The 16401-nt window shown below is 41.2% G+C and overlaps 4 non-coding genes across 4 annotated transcripts; 1 reads left to right on the top strand and 3 right to left on the bottom strand.

Annotated features, from left to right (window-relative positions):
• Positions 1–4096: 4096 nt before the first annotated feature.
• On the bottom strand, positions 4097–4171 carry Trnal-caa (transfer RNA leucine (anticodon CAA)). The gene has a single exon. It is a non-coding gene; the product is annotated as a tRNA-Leu (tRNA).
• A 226-nt stretch (positions 4172–4397) lies between these two features.
• On the bottom strand, positions 4398–4472 carry Trnas-cga (transfer RNA serine (anticodon CGA)). Its single transcript has one exon. It is a non-coding gene; the product is annotated as a tRNA-Ser (tRNA).
• A 226-nt stretch (positions 4473–4698) lies between these two features.
• Positions 4699–4773, bottom strand: Trnas-cga (transfer RNA serine (anticodon CGA)). Its single transcript has one exon. It is a non-coding gene; the product is annotated as a tRNA-Ser (tRNA).
• Positions 4774–4931: 158 nt separating this feature from the next.
• Trnas-cga (transfer RNA serine (anticodon CGA)) lies at positions 4932–5006 on the top strand. The gene has a single exon. It is a non-coding gene; the product is annotated as a tRNA-Ser (tRNA).
• Positions 5007–16401: the final 11395 nt, after the last annotated feature.

Genomic DNA, 16401 nt, shown 5'->3' with positions numbered 1-16401 from the left:
AGTTACTATTATACTTTCAGAGTTATTCTAGGTGGCTATAGTTAGTAACTCAACCTGTATAAAACTAATTCTCTAGATCAGAAAAGTTCACATAGGTTATTTATATACTTCGACACTTTAAACAACTGGTAAGTACTCATAAGGTGACTCCCTCTGAAGAGGTCTCGGAAGATGTAGTCGTGCCCACCGACTACCATGTCGTCTACAGCCAATGGGGATCACTGGATATTGATATTGTTTGGTAGTTTTCGTGGCCGGAGCCGGAGCCGCTACTTCTCAGTCAAGTAGCTCCTCAATCGACGTATTGCCACCCATGTGCTAGCCAAGCCCGACCGACCGTAACTTCGGTGATCCGACGGAAACCGATGTTACTACACAGGCAATGCCGTTGGCACACGCAATATAAGGTTGACGCCAAATCATCTCATATCCTACAGAACTATACTTATACTGCTTTACATAACAAAGCACTACATTTTTATGCTAAAAGTACCGTATACCAAAAAGAGCGTTGTTGTTATTTCCAAGTATAAAGAATTTCGTATGACTTAAAATACTTTTGTGAGGTGCTTAGGCCGACAGGTAGTATCATAGAATAATTTCTAGATCAGGACAGCCTGTATAAACGTGAAGTGCCATCATACAAGCACAGTGCGTCATAAGGTTTGTTTGGTGAAAAGATGGCGACTAAAAACATAGTTTGATGACCACAGAACCTTCGCGATTACTTAGAACCCCTTCTACTTGCTCACTACGTTAGGACTGCATTTACTCTTCAGATGGGGTATTACGTACATCTTTTACGTGCATAGGTACGGTAAGTTTGAACTTCTGGATCTTGGTATCGGATAGTGATATTGAAAATAGTCGATGTTTCCCGAGAACATAGTCGTAAGAGTAAGTGGAAAAAATCTGATGATTTACGATGCATAGAATTTGTAGAAATGGACATCCCCACAGTTTGGTACCCAAAACACGTGGTTTTCCGGGTGTATCTTGATAAAGGACACAGATTTTCGAAAACTGGAAAACAGCGTTTAAAATAGCGTTTCTAGATAAGTACCTAAGGAACGTACAGTTTGCTGCGGTTAGTTATTTAGGTAATTGGCTCCCGCAGTGCAAAAAAGGCAAAGGGCCGTTTTTGGCGGTTTTCTGCATACGTTTTGTAAATTTGAACTAATAGACCTCGGTAGTGGATAATTATATCGGAAAAGTTTCAAGGTTCCCTAGGAACATCACCTTAAGCACAATGTTAAAAATTTCGACAATCTCCCAAGCACAAAAAGTACAGTGGTGGCAATCCCCACAATTGGAATGTATGGATCAAAAAATCGTGGTTTCTCGGGATTTTATTCAGGAACCGCACTTTAATAAATGGTGCCTTTATAAGCTGCCCAAGATCCAACCTAGACCACATCTAATACAAAAGAACCAACAGGTTTGCTCACTATGATAGAACTGGAGGAAGTGTGTGAAATTCAAATTTTGACCCTGTATTTTAGATTTACTTTACAATGTCCGTTCTTTCGATAGGTATACATATGATCGCTAGGCCAAAGGCTACCCCCAAAACGCTTGACGCCTTATCACTGTGATGAATAAATGTTGATATATGATTCCCCCCCCCCCCCCCCTTATCCTTAGAGAATGTGCACTGGTGTGCACGTACCTATAAGTCACGTAGGAGTGAAGTAAATAGGAACGGTAGAAGCACTGAATAGCCTACATGGCATAATATATTTCTTTATTTACGACAACCCGTTTCGTCACGCTTTGCTGTCTTCGTCAGGTCTCAGAATGCTTTGTGGTGAAACGTCTTCATTATACGCTGAAAACTCACGCCAAGTTGTCAAGTGAAAAAAAAAATCAGCACATTGTGAAAGGTTTGTCATAACTAAAATATTTAAAAACTTAGTCATCGACATGGCCCTTTGCACGAGGTGCTTTATGTTTTTAAATATTTTAGTTACGATAAACCTTTTACAATGTGCTGATTTTTATTCACTTGACAACTTGGCGTGAGATTTCAACGTACAATGAAGAGCACGTTTTACAACAAACATATTTTTTAGATCTGAAAATGACTGCAAAGTTTGTTGAAACCGATTATCCTAAATAAGGAAATATATTTTGCGATGTAGGATACTGAATCTATTTCGGCAAGTAAAATATATCGCACATTCAGTACTCTGAAAACGAGAACATTTTCGTGAAATAGGAATGGCAGGGAAGCCAAGAAGAAATGGCTGCAGGAAAAATGCGAAGAAATTGGAAAACAAGCTATCGTATGTTGGACTGATTCGGCGTACAGAAAATTCAAGACGAACTTTGGTAAAATTACAGGCAAAGGCGTCGCCGTTAGAAGTTCACTGTCAAACGCAGAGGAGGGCGTTGATTGGTGAAAATATTACCGCTGTAACGAGGAGGAGCTCTCTAGTAATGTGACAGAAAAAGGAATGGGAGCAGATGGGGAAGACATAGGGAGTACATAAGGGATCCACTATCAGGGCCAGAAATTAAAAGAATTGTGGTATACTTGCGATCAAGTACGGTACAAATAACATTCCTTCGAAATTTCCAAAATTATTTAGAGATATGTTAACCAAACGAATATTTCAGATGAATTGTAGAATCTATGAGTCTGGTGGTATACCAACAGTCTTAAGGGAGAATGTCATCCACATAGTAGCAAAGACAGAGGAGGCAGTTAAGTACAAGAAATACCATACAAACAGATTAAGAGCTCATGAAACCAATTTGAAAATAAGAATATAACGCATAGGAATGGAAAAAAATTTAATCTGTCATACGTTGAACACTTGGGATTTCTGAAGGGAACAGATATTACAGAATCGGCTATGATGTGCGGCTTGTTAATAAAAGTAAGACGTACAAAACAATTAAGATATGTGCAAAGCATTTGTCGACCCAGACAAAGGATTTTACAATTAAGATACCCCCATTCTACTTATTAGTACCGTAGGTTTCCAATTTATAACACTCAAGAGCAAAATTTTTCCACTGATTTCAAGGTTATTCCAAACTGGTTGTACGTTTTTTGTTGTGTCTCCTTTAGATGTAGTTTGGATGCCAATCGGAAGAAGGTGTAAGTTGTCAACTTACTCCTTTGTTATTTCTGTGGATGGTGTACTATGTACTAATTTTTGTGTTGTATATAAAGATTATTTTGGAATGCCTGTTGGAGATCTGGATGTTTCTTGAGCTTCCCGTGTTATATGCCGAAGTAGCAGGTACCACACTTAAAGGATGACTTCATGGGGTAAGGAAGATAGTGTTTTTAGCAGTCCCTCAAATTTGGGGTGGGGGGCACCAACAATTATAACTATTACTATTTCCATATTATGAACACACCAAGATAAAAAGGAAAAGGAAATGAACGGATCTGGTTCACACTGTCATAACCTCTTGTATTGCTCCACTGCCATACAGTGAGGAGTTGCCAAATCCGGCACCACTAATCCACTTTAGAGATGAACAGCAGCCAGATACTAACAGTGACTCTTATTTCAGCGACTATGACGAAGACTCAGCATTGAAACCACGTTTTCCGATACAGCAAGATTTGGCTTATTTAATATGGAACTGGCTACTAACGAAATCAAACCTGAGCTACTTGCACCTCATTTAATAGAAATGAGAATTATCTAAGACTTGTAGACCAAGTGAAAGCTACAGTGCCGTTGGATACAGAATGTCAATTGAAATGATCTACTGGCATTAACTTGTTGATTTTTCACTACGGACTCTGGAAGAGAAGAGTGAAGAACATGGTTGGCTTTACCACCTCTGTTCGGTCTGAAGAAGAGAGGTACCAAGGAAGGTGCGATACAGCTACGATATGGGCTAAATGTAAGGCTCAGTGGGTGAATCTAAGACAGCACCACACAAACGAAAAAAGCGCAATTGATGCTCATTTTTAATGAAATTCTCTTCAAAATAGAAAATATCCGTGTGGAATCTTCGTTGCGTGTTATTAGAGCTGCTGTATTTGTAATTCTAGTATTCCAGAATGAGTTTTTTTCACTCTGCAGCGGAGTGTGCGCTGATATGAAACTTCCTGGCAGATTAAATCTGTGTGCCCGACCGAGATTCGAACTCGGGACCTTTGCCTTTTGCGGGCAAGTGCTCTACCAACTGAGCTACCGAAGCACGACTCACGCCCGGTACTCACAGCTTTACTTCTGCCAGTACCTCGTCTCCTACCTTCCAAACTTCACAGAAGCTCTCCTGCGAACCTTGCAGAACTAGCACTCCTGAAAGAAAGGATATTGCGGAGACATGGCTTAGCCACAGCCTGGGGGATGTTTCCAGAATGAGTTTTTCACTCTGCAGCGGAGTGTGCGCTGATATGAAACTTCCTGGCAGATTAAAACTGTGTGCCCGACCGAGATTCGAACTCGGGACCTTTGCCTTTCGCGGGCAAGTGCTCTACCAACTGAGCTACCGAAGCACGACTCACGCCCGGTACTCACAGCTTTACTTCTGCCAGTACCTCGTCTCCTACCTTCCAAACTTCACAGAAGCTCTCCTGCGAACCTTGCAGAACTAGCACTCCTGAAAGAAAGGATATTGCGGAGACATGGCTTAGCCACAGCCTGGGGGATGTTTCCAGAATGAGTTTTTCACTCTGCAGCGGAGTGTGCGCTGATATGAAACTTCCTGGCAGATTAAAACTGTGTGCCCGACCGAGATTCGAACTCGGGACCTTTGCCTTTCGCGGGCAAGTGCTCTACCAACTGAGCTACCGAAGCACGACTCACGCCCGGTACTCACAGCTTTACTTCTGCCAGTACCTCGTCTCCTACCTTCCAAACTTCACAGAAGCTCTCCTGCGAGAGCTTCTGTGAAGTTTGGAAGGTAGGAGACGAGGTACTGCCAGAAGTAAAGCTGTGAGTACCGGGCGTGAGTCGTGCTTCGGTAGCTCAGTTGGTAGAGCACTTGCCCGCGAAAGGCAAAGGTCCCGAGTTCGAATCTCGGTCGGGCACACAGTTTTAATCTGCCAGGAAGTTTCAATTCTAGTATTGTTCTGTTTCTTAAACAAACTGACCTTAGTCTCGTTTTAGTAAAAGTGAATTTTAGAAATTACACCTAAAATATGTAAATTAGATAAATAAGTCACACAAGCTAAGCAAATATAAACAAAACTTTGTTGAATTTTTGAATCCCGTATTATATATTGTTGTAACCCACAAGACGTCTGTTACCCTAGGTGCAAAGTGCAGTTGCTCTCCGGTAATCAAAAATAATTACACTGCAGTCGAAAAGAGAGATCTGTCATGATGTGGCGTAATTGAATAACATATCACGAAAGGCACTTACTGGTAGGATAATGTAAAGTTTAAGGGATAGTGAACTGTTTCACCACCGTTTAGTGTGAAAGAACAAGTTCTGTGTTACTGCGTGGATCTCAAATATTTTAGTGGAAATCCTGTTTTTCGATTATACGTAGAAATGGGTTTGTAGGGGCTTGAATTCAAAACCATTTCAATGATTTGAAAGGAATGAGTACTACATACAGCACAGTAAATTCCGAAGCATCTATTTCAAGGTGTGTAAGCAATACCGACATCACAATCACGACAAATGTTCGTTTAATTTGGACCAACATACATCTCAGGCAGAATATAGCTAGAATCTTGAGTTCACTACTATTTAAATTTGTGAAAGTACACTGGAAAATGCATTTGTACTTCAAAACACGCTAAGTACATTTATATTCCGCGTTAGGACCATTACGTTAATACTAGATGGGTTAGGGCTTGTAAAGAGCACGTAGTCATTTTTCCCTCGCTCTGTTTGCGAATAGAGCAGGAAATGAAATAAGTAGTGGTACTGTGTACCCTCCAACTCTCACCACAAGTCGGCTTGCGGAATACTTACCGCCACTACACACTTCATTTCCTATTCCACTTGGAAACAGAGCGAGAAAAACCAATGTCAATATACACTCCTGGAAATGGAAAAAAGAACACATTGACACCGGTGTGTCAGACCCACCATACTTGCTCCGGACACTGCGAGAGGGCTGTACAAGCAATGATCACACGCACGGCACAGCGGACACACCAGGAACCGCGGTGTTGGCCGTCGAATGGCGCTAGCTGCGCAGCATTTGTGCACCGCCGCCGTCAGTGTCAGCCAGTTTGCCGTGGCATACGGAGCTCCATCGCAGTCTTTAACACTGGTAGCATGCCGCGACAGCGTGGACGTGAACCGTATGTGCAGTTGACGGACTTTGAGCGAGGTCGTATAGTGGGCATGCGGGAGGCCGGGTGGACGTACCGCCGAATTGCTAAACACGTGGGGCGTGAGGTCTCCACAGTACATCGATGTTGTCGCCAGTGGTCGGCGGAAGGTGCACGTGCCCGTCGACCTGGGACCGGACCGCAGCGACGCACGGATGCACGCCAAGACCGTAGGATCCTACGCAGTGCAGTAGGGGACCGCACCGCCACTTCCCAGCAAATTAGGGACACTGTTGCTCCTGGGGTATCGGCGAGGACCATTCGCAACCGTCTCCATGAAGCTGGGCTACGGTCCCGCACACCGTTAGGCCGTCTTCCGCTCACGCCCCAACATCGTGCAGCCCGCCTCCAGTGGTGTCGCGACAGGCGTGAATGGAGGGACGAATGGAGACGTGTCGTCTTCAGCTATGAGAGTCGCTTCTGCCTTGGTGCCAATGATGGTCGTATGCGTGTTTGGCGCCGTGCAGGCGAGCGCTACAATCACGGCTGCATACGACCGAGGCACACAGGGCCAACACCCGGCATCATGGTGTGGGGAGCGATCTCCTACACTGGCCGTACACCACTGGTGATCGTCGAGGGGACACTGAATAGTGCACGGTACATCCAAACCGTCATCGAACCCATCGTTCTACCGTTCCTAGACCGGCAAGGGAACTTGCTGTGCCAACAGGACAATGCACGTCCGCATGTATCCCGTGCCACCCAACGTGCTCTAGAAGGTGTAAGTCAACTACCCTGGCCAGCAAGATCTCCGGATCTGTCCCCCATTGAGCATGTTTTGGACTGGATGAAGCGTCGTCTCACGCGGTCTGCACGTCCAGCACGAACGCTGGTCCAACTGAGGCGCCAGGTGGAAATGGCATGGCAAGCCGTTCCACAGGACTACATCCAGCATCTCTACGATCGTCTCCATGGGAGAATAGCAGCCTGCATTGCTACGAAAGGTGGATATACACTGTACTAGTGCCGACATTGTGCATGCTCTGTTGCCTGTGTCTATGTGCCTGTGGTTCTGTCAGTGTGATCATGTGATGTATCTGACCCCAGGAATGTGTGAATAAAGTTTCCCCTTCCTGGGACAATGAATTCACGGTGTTCTTATTTCAATTTCCAGGAGTGTAGTTCCGTACCAGTCTTAGTCCCCCCCCCCCCCCTATCTTAATGGCCCTTACGAGAAATGTACGCAGTCAGCCTCCAATGTCAGTCCTCTAAAATTTCTCACTAGTGCTCCTAGAAAAGTATGGCACCTACCCTTTAGTGCTTTGCATTTGACGTCCCGAAGCATCTCGGTAATACCTGGATGTTGTTCGAACCAAGAAAAGTATGCATCATAATTCATTTCTTAAATGGTAATGCATTAACTATATGTTTGCGTACTACATGTGATATTAGCATATAGGTTTTCACCAGCTTAAAAATTCTATGCTGTTTCATTCACTACACTGTATTCGGTTTCCATTAATAATATATCGCCCACGTGTTGTTGCGAAAACGTTTTAAATTAATAATATATAAACTAAGTAATTAATCATTTTTAACTGTGGGCAGCCAGGCAGTTCAGTTACTAAAAACTACATGACTCGACAAAATATATTGGTCATTTGAGAACATTAGCTGAAACCCAGTAAAAGATGTCTCTGACGTTGTACTCTAAAATCCGCATTTATTTCACCGTAATGAAGCAGTACGACTGAAATAATGGCTGCCTCTGAGGGTATAGTTTGTAACTGAAATCAGTGCAGTTCATTATGTACTAAAATTTGAAATGAATCTGTTTATGCAGGTTTAAAATAGTATGGGGTGTTGAAATTTTTATACAACGAGAAGTCAAATGTTGATTAAATTTACAACAGAGAAGAAACTTCAGTACTGACAGAATTTCAAGCACACAAATACGATGGAAAAGAGAAAAAACTGCTCCTCGAATTGCGTATGTAATGACAGCACTCTCAGACAATTCTTACATTAAGGCTCGAGAACATCAGTACGGTTTCTTATAAATTTACTGGGGCGTTTCTTTTGCTCCGGAAGTACACAATATAAAATTAACAATATAGCAAATATTAAAACATGAGGAATAGTTATCACTTATAGCAGCGAAATGAAATTTGGGAAGACGACAGCTGCCACATATGTAAAAGCGGTATGTAGTGCGTTGAACACCATAGTTGATTTAGAAACGTGCCTGAAAATTAGTGAAGATCACACTATATATGTGTTGAAAGAATAAAAAATTCGATCTATAATATAAAAAATTTTCCTGTTTTACGGAATATGAGACTGAGCAGTAATCTAACAAACTTTGCTTATAATCTTAGATATTTTCAGTAGGCGAATAATAAAGCTGTGAAGTTAACATGCTACACGGTAAACATAAACGATTTCAAATCTCAGGTATATGAGATGGTAGCAACTGAAATCTTATAGTCTGTAAACAAGTCCACGATTATATTTGAGACATGATTCATTCTTGACACATATACAATACAATACAATACAATACCATTCACAATTACCGATTTCGGCTTACTGCGATTATCGGATTTGTTACAAAAATAGAACAAACACGGAAGCGAAGAAAATAGGTTCAATTGTCTGAGGGTTATATATAAAAAAATGTAGAAATACGTAAAATATAACATAGCTAACAGCCAAGCGTACCATTAAAAGTATTCTGATACAAGTATCAACATGAAACAACCTATACCGTTAAGTACATAACAGGTGCTGCAAATGGCTTGTAGGCCTTCCATACGAAAACAAATATAGATTCAGATTGCAGAGATCTCTTGTGCCTAGGTACATAAGTGACCAGCATCACAAACTCAACAGCCCAACAAATAATATTCAGTCACTAATTACGATGACCTTACATGGTAAAACGTGTATGCAACAATAAAACATAGAATGAGATAAAATAAGTAGAAATAAAACCTATACCTAAATGTCCGAATAAAACGTGTAAAAACTAACAAAGGTTACAGTAATAGAAACATTTTAGCATGGCAACGTAAATAAAACACGACAGTGTGTGAATATCAGAATTAGAGATTTAAAACCAGTGTAGGATCTATTAATGAAACTTTATAGAGTTAGATCACGTGTAAAATTTAAGAACACCTGCTGTACCCAGTAATGGCAAGATACCCTAACAAGTGGAACTAATATAGAGAAAGTAGTTATACCACTGGAAAAAATCGTGTTCGAGAGGACTGGAATATGTATGACATCATTTTAACGATTTTGGGAGCTTTATGAATTACACAGCACTTGGAACAGAACGAAGTGTTTTCTGTGATTGATTCTAGAATATCAGTTTGCTGAATAAAAACAGTATTGATAAAAATAAGGACATTAGTAAATTACCATTTGTTACAGAAGTGTCAAAAAACTCTTGACTTGTTTTGTGTGAAAGTAATATGTTACATATATGACGTTGATCTGAATGCAGTATGCCAATTTGACCAATCGTAAACTGTGTAGGCATGGCTGTCATACAAGAAACTTTCCTTTCCTAACCACGTGTCCAGATCTGTGCAGAACATCCGCGGTGCTCAATTTTCCAATGAGTCTTGTCATCAAGAGGCGTCGGGTCCTGGGGCACTGCTGAAGGTGCCCTGTGCTGTACAAGACAACACTTCAGGAACAGAAAAGTTTCATGGATCGTAACTATACAACCCAGAAAACTCAGCAGCAGCGCAGATATATGATCATGAAAGCCTTCGTTCTATGAACTTCATAATACCCCACTGTATATGCTCAGCAAAAAGATAAACACCTTAAACAGTTTTTTTTACTCTTACAAAACAAAATTTTTCGTTTACATGTGCAAGAGGTATTTAACAAAATTACACACTTTCATATACAGGTAAATAGCAAATTTGTTTCGTTTGACATTTACAAATACTGTATAGTTGTTACAGTTAAAGAAACTGTGGATATGATGAAGAATGATTAAGTTAAATATAAGAAACTAAGAAAAAGCTGAAATGTGCAACAGCTGGAAATATTAGAACTTATCATAGTTACTTCAAATATAAAGATGCAACTCTATCCCCAATCAGAGTTGCTATGGTGGGTTGCTAGTGTGTACACTGGTGGACATGTTTGTAATCTACCTAGAAAACGAGTTCTTAAGACATATAAGCAGATGTGGAATAAAGTAGTATACTACCATTATTACCTGGATGATACACTGCTACTATTGCATAAAACCTAGAACAGTGTCAGTACCATGATGCCCAGCTTAATAGCTTACACGACAGAATGAAGTTCAGAATGGAGGCTGAGACCCACAGAAGAATAAGCTTCCTTTATTTTAAAATGACGTATTTTATGCAGAAACGTAAGTTTTGGATATTGATCTGTAATAAGTTACGTCATCTGCACATGAACAAAATGACATATTATCACTTTAAGTTTCTTCAAGTTATTAGCCTACCATTAGAAAACAATGACGTACATGAACAATTACCAATTTTTCTTACAAGAAGATCACAGCAATGGTTTTAGGTCACAAATGATAGCTAGAATGTAAGCAGACAAATTATAGATAAGTTAAGTGACAATTGACAGGAAAATTACCATGGTTGAAAAAGATGAAGTAATGGAGGAAACCTAATGTGCCTTTATTCTGTGTATTGGTGAAGTGTTGGACGAAATCTCACAGGTTTTTAAAACAACGGAACTAATGACAGTTCCCATACCTAGCATGCTCTGGGCAGACTGATTTGCAACACAAGCAGCAAGGTGTACCTCCGGTTTCGCTGAGGTAGAAATTTCATTGCCCACTGACATTACTGACAATGTTTTGAATTTACGTCTGATTGTTGCTGAGCGCCAGTTTTGTGCGGCAGTTGGCAGGATGTAAGCGGCAGACTTGGGAGGTGCCCGGCCGGCCGGTGTGGCCGTGCGGTTCTAGGTGCTACAGTCTGGAACCGCGTGACCGCTACGCTCGCAGTTTCGAATCCAGCCTCGGGCATGGATATGTGTGATGTCCTTAGGTTAGTTAGGTTTAAGTAGTTCTAAGTTCTAGGGGACTGATGAACCATTTTTTGAGAAGTGCCGCAAGAGTTGCTAACTTGTTTGGCTCACTATTTCTTGCCCGCGTTATGTCGTTGGAGAGTTTCAGTGTGGAATGATCAGTGTCGTATAGTAGCGCGTGGAATATTAATTACTTGTGAAAATTTCAGTGAGGTTTTAAATGAATTTGATATGATTTGCTGACATCGACAGCAAATCCTGCATTTCGTGTTCCGCTAAACATTACTGTTCCTCATACTATCCGTTATCATCCCCTTCCTTAGAGTATCAGTCACTAGATCATATCCGTCTCTTAGGACATTGGGTTGAGAGAGGCAGGAGTATCGATGCAATTATGACCGGGCCACCGCCGTCCCATTATGTGTGGGGACCGATGACAAGGACGCTACATCCTGCAACTGTCTTCGGATTTGGAGCTCGATTGCTAGGATCAGCGTATGGTGAGTGAATTATACGTTTTCATCATCGCCTCGACGTCCAAGCAATGCTGGACAGGAAAAGGAATAGAGACCATCAAGATTTATTTTGATTAAAATTGCATGTGATTATACATTCGATTTAACAGTGATAAGTCTAACGGATAATGGTGACGTTAGGAGAGAACAGTGCTAATCAGGATAGTGTTGATACGGGTCCTGAGAATGAAACGGAACTGCTTAGCAATATTCGAAATACAGATACAACTGAAAATGAAAATTCAAATTTGAACTTAAATGTGGAACCGTATGAAGCAGTGATAGATAATAGTTGCGTTAAAATGTAGAAGGGAATGATCTGATGTTATAGATGTTACAAAAAGTGAGCGCAGATATACAAAAATTAAGTAATAATAATAAAAATATTTATAAAAAGTCGATGGTAGTACTCGATAATTGGGTGAGGATTTGAACAAAATACTCGATGAATATAAAGGGAAACTGAACACAACGTTAGCTAGAAAGGTAGGAGGTGTTAGTGATTATGTGGAAGACTTGTTCACAGATTTCAAAAACATGATTATAGAAACTACGACAGCCGAAATTTCTGATGCTGTTCAGGACAATGGACAAGACGATGAACAGAAGGAAGGTGAGGTGGTTGAAATTCAGTGTCAATTAATCTCAAAGCAACGAGAAATTAATGTATCTATTGAAACGAGTGCAGTAATGTATGATGACATTGTTGGCATGTGAAAGACAAGTGACGAAATTAGTATGGAAGACAAGTTTACTTTTGGTACACGACGACATCCTACACAGCTGGAAATTAGCGCTAATGAGCCGCATTGATTTGTCAAGGCGAAACATAATTACAATGCTGACAGTGATAGGAAGTTGACGCGAGAAAATATTGATTTGTTGATGCAAGAATGTTACAGTGGGAACTGTTGTATCAAAGTGATAAATGGTGATTTTGCTATCAATGGACAGTTTAAATTTTTACACACACGAAATCTGAATGACGCACATAAGATCGGTTTTTGTGCAAAGGAAACGAATGGGTCTACACAGCGAGATTGTTCGGCGTGGAAGACGTTATGATGTCGGCACCGTTCAAAATAGCATGCACAAGTGAATATGTGTCCAACGACAGGCTGACCAACGTATGTAATGCATTAACGTGTTGTGGGAACGCAAAGAATCTCTGTCAAAGCATTAAAGCAGATCACAAGAACAATTAAAAATTGGATCAGTAGATCTAAATATAGCATGTAAAGAAGAAAAGGAAGACGTTTGTATGATGATTTTGTGAAGAAAAACAAGGAGACAAAGAAAAAGACTGGGAATGGAGGAGGAAGAAATTTCATGCTTAATTTCGAGTAACATCGGATAGTGATGATTTTCAGAACTTTGAGTCGTGTAACTATTTCTTAACATTTTCATAAGTGTGGTCACCAAAGGATATGACGTTACATTGTTTTAAAATACTAACTTTGCTTGTGACTGTTAATTTTATAATGCAGTGGGTGAGTTTTGTTATGGATTGATTACAGCGTATATTTTCTTTCTGTTTTTATGAGGTTCCAGACAGCGACGATACTTCATCGCTACGTCAGATCATTTACGACAAGTGACTCATGAGAGGTGAGCAACATCACTGGGCCGTTGTCACTTCGAATCAATCTTTTAACTTTGGAGATCTTTATTAGGACTTGGTGCACTGTTCCTCGCTAACCACTTGAGGGCAGTAAGATGGTTTGGGGATACCAAAGCATCTGCCGCGAGTGCCCAAACCAGAGTATACGACTGTTCATCAATGAGATCTGAGACCCAGGACGTGTGTAGATAGACGCGGCGACGCATGGATGGCCAGTGATTGCTTAGTGTGCGGTAGTACTTTGGATGTGGGGTTCTGCAGAGGAAATTTGCTGCTGAAGACGCCCCTGAGGGTCTTGAAACCATCCTTTTGGCTTGTATAAGAGCTACGTCGTAGCACTCGATGTCAGCAGAGCTAGACATCTCATCAGAGCAGCACGCATATATCTCTACCAAGCGCTGACGCCCTCCCCCCCGCCCCACATCCCTCATAGGTACGTTGGTGGACATTCCCTAGTCAACAGGTCTGTCGGAGCGACGATGTGGACCTGTGAGCTTGTGTGTCATGTTTATGGTGTCGGTTAGGTTTCCAAATGCCCAGTACCCACAAGTGCAGTGAAAGAACTCTAAGAAAAAGTGCAACGAAAATCTAAACATTTGGATGTATGAGGTGTAAAGGTATTTATGTACTCATGTAACAGGACCTGTGTACTGCATGCACTTACGTACTGTTGACACCTTCTATTATTATTCTCTTTCTCTTCTTTTATACATTATTAACGTAAGTGTATTTGATTGGAAAGATTCATCTTTTGTACGTACCAGTATTTACTTGCCTATGTAATCATTATTATTACTATGCCAACATGTAGTACTTTGGTTCGCTTATAACAAATATGAACGTTTACTCTGCTTCAGACACAACTAGTTACTTTTCATGAAGGCGATTTAATGAGTAATGGACACAATATAGTGAGACGTGCTGACGCGTTTTTCCGCGAAAAAACATTTTATTAGAAATCTGTTGACCCATCATTGATCAGTGAACACTTGTCATTGAGCTACTAATTTGTTTACTTGTCCAAGAATACATTTTTAATGAACACAAAAGAGATAAAGATATGTGCGTAACAAGTCTGTTAATTGAGTGATACTTACTGCTGTTTGTTACAAATACTTATGTTGGACAGTCTTGTTTTTATCTTTCTAGGCCAACATGTTCACAATAATCACATAAATGTTTGTTTATAAAGTCACTGTAACTTTGGATATATTTTTGTGTGATTACAACCAATCCTAAGCGAATACGTTAAAATTTTCAGAGTTCCAATTTTATACATTTTCTTTGACCCGCACTGCCAGTTCGATACCACGCAACCGATTCACGAGTATGTTCGTGGTGCCGCGATGTGAGGCTCTGTCCGTTTGCTTACACGCAGTATGAGGGGCAGCGGGCAGAGACAGATTTCTGGTGGTTGCCGTTGAAAGAAGCCGCTGTCTGTTTTGGCTGTAAGGACTCTGTTTAGAACTCGCTGGGCGAGTAAGGAGAAACAGCGTAAACACGCCAAGGAGTAGATTCCTGCACCACGGGCGCACCGCGACCAGAAGTCGCGCGTGCTGCAGCTACTTCTGTTTTTCCTATCTTGCTTACGGTGTTGGTTTTTCCGGACGACGAGGCCTTGCTGCTCCTGGACTTAAGGCTGGCTGAGCGCCGTAATTATCCTCGTCCGTTGGTGGATTTCCTCAGATCCTGGCAGGCGAGGGTTCAGCACAGTACTTGGAATATCATTCGGCATGTTGCCCGTATTACTTATTCAGTGCAACTTTGGCGTCTTCATGTCGATCTAGCAGCATTATTCTCAGCCTCCCTCTTGGATGTAATTTGTTTCCGGTTTTAACTTCCCCTTGTCAAGCGTTCACCTGTCGATTGGGCTTTGTGTTAGCAAATTCGGGCTAGGGTGCCCGCTGCTTGGCTACTTGGCTACTTTGTTAAAAGTTTGCGACCGCTGTAGACCCACGCCTTTTCTTAATTACGTTAGATATGGCTATTGTAATAGGCGTTTTGTCATTCGTCTTACTCAATTTAGGTACGTTAGACAATTCAGTTATAATCTAGGCCCTCGCGCCGACCTTGGCGTTTACCTGCGTGGGCCTGGGCGGACATTGTGCGTGCCTGTTTTGGTTGACGTGTCAGCTGGAAGCCTTGTGTTAGAACACACTGTTGGTAATCCCGCCTAACAGACATTACTTCTGCTTCTATTCTCCTCATTATGTTTGGTACTTTTATCGTTTACTGTTTGTAACGTTTACTGTAGTCGTGTGTGTTTTGTGTGTGTGCGTGTTTTTTTTTTTAACTGAAAAATCTTAAACCTTTTTATTACGACATTTGGATGATACTTAAAACGAATGTTGAAAGAGAATCCAAATTCTGTTACCTATCTTGTAAATTTTAATAATTACCGTTCCTAATTTTTTAAGCTGACCGTACGCATTGGTACCGCAGTGTCACGTTACATTTTTGTCCTGTTGTGTCTTTCCCATCTCTTGGGTCCGTTCTTGAGTTATAAATTTCACATTTAAACTTCATGTCGAAGCAAATTTACAGGCGAAATTTATTTTTTGAGCTCCGAGGATATGTGAGGATCCTGTATCATCACATTGGGAGTAATTTATTCTCATTTCTAACAGATGAAAATCAATTTATCGAGCTGTATAGTAGCAGTCACTGTGTTGCAACTACCTACGGTTTCGCCGAGGTAGAAGTTTAAAGTAATTGCTGCCCGCTGACAGTTTTAAATAACGTCTGATTGTTGTTGTTCCAGCGCCGTTGGGCAGTTCGCAATACGCAGTCGGCAGGCAGAGCTGTGTAGCGTGAGCCACGCAGCGCGTTTGGGAATACGTACGGGCCGGAAATGTCCAGTTGGAGATATCAATTTGTTTCGTATAAAATTACTTCCACCACATTGCCATTTGAGAGTATCTGTGTCGTAGAGTCGTACTTGGAATATTTATAACTTGTGCGGTTTTCACTGTGTTTTCTATAAGTCGCTATATTGACAATAAATCCTACTGTT

The sequence above is a fragment of the Schistocerca cancellata genome, chromosome 7 (assembly GCF_023864275.1).
Source record: "Schistocerca cancellata isolate TAMUIC-IGC-003103 chromosome 7, iqSchCanc2.1, whole genome shotgun sequence".
Taxonomy (NCBI): Eukaryota; Metazoa; Arthropoda; class Insecta; order Orthoptera; family Acrididae; genus Schistocerca; species Schistocerca cancellata.
Note: the sequence above shows the minus strand (reverse complement) of the source record. Positions and strands in the feature narration are given on the sequence as shown.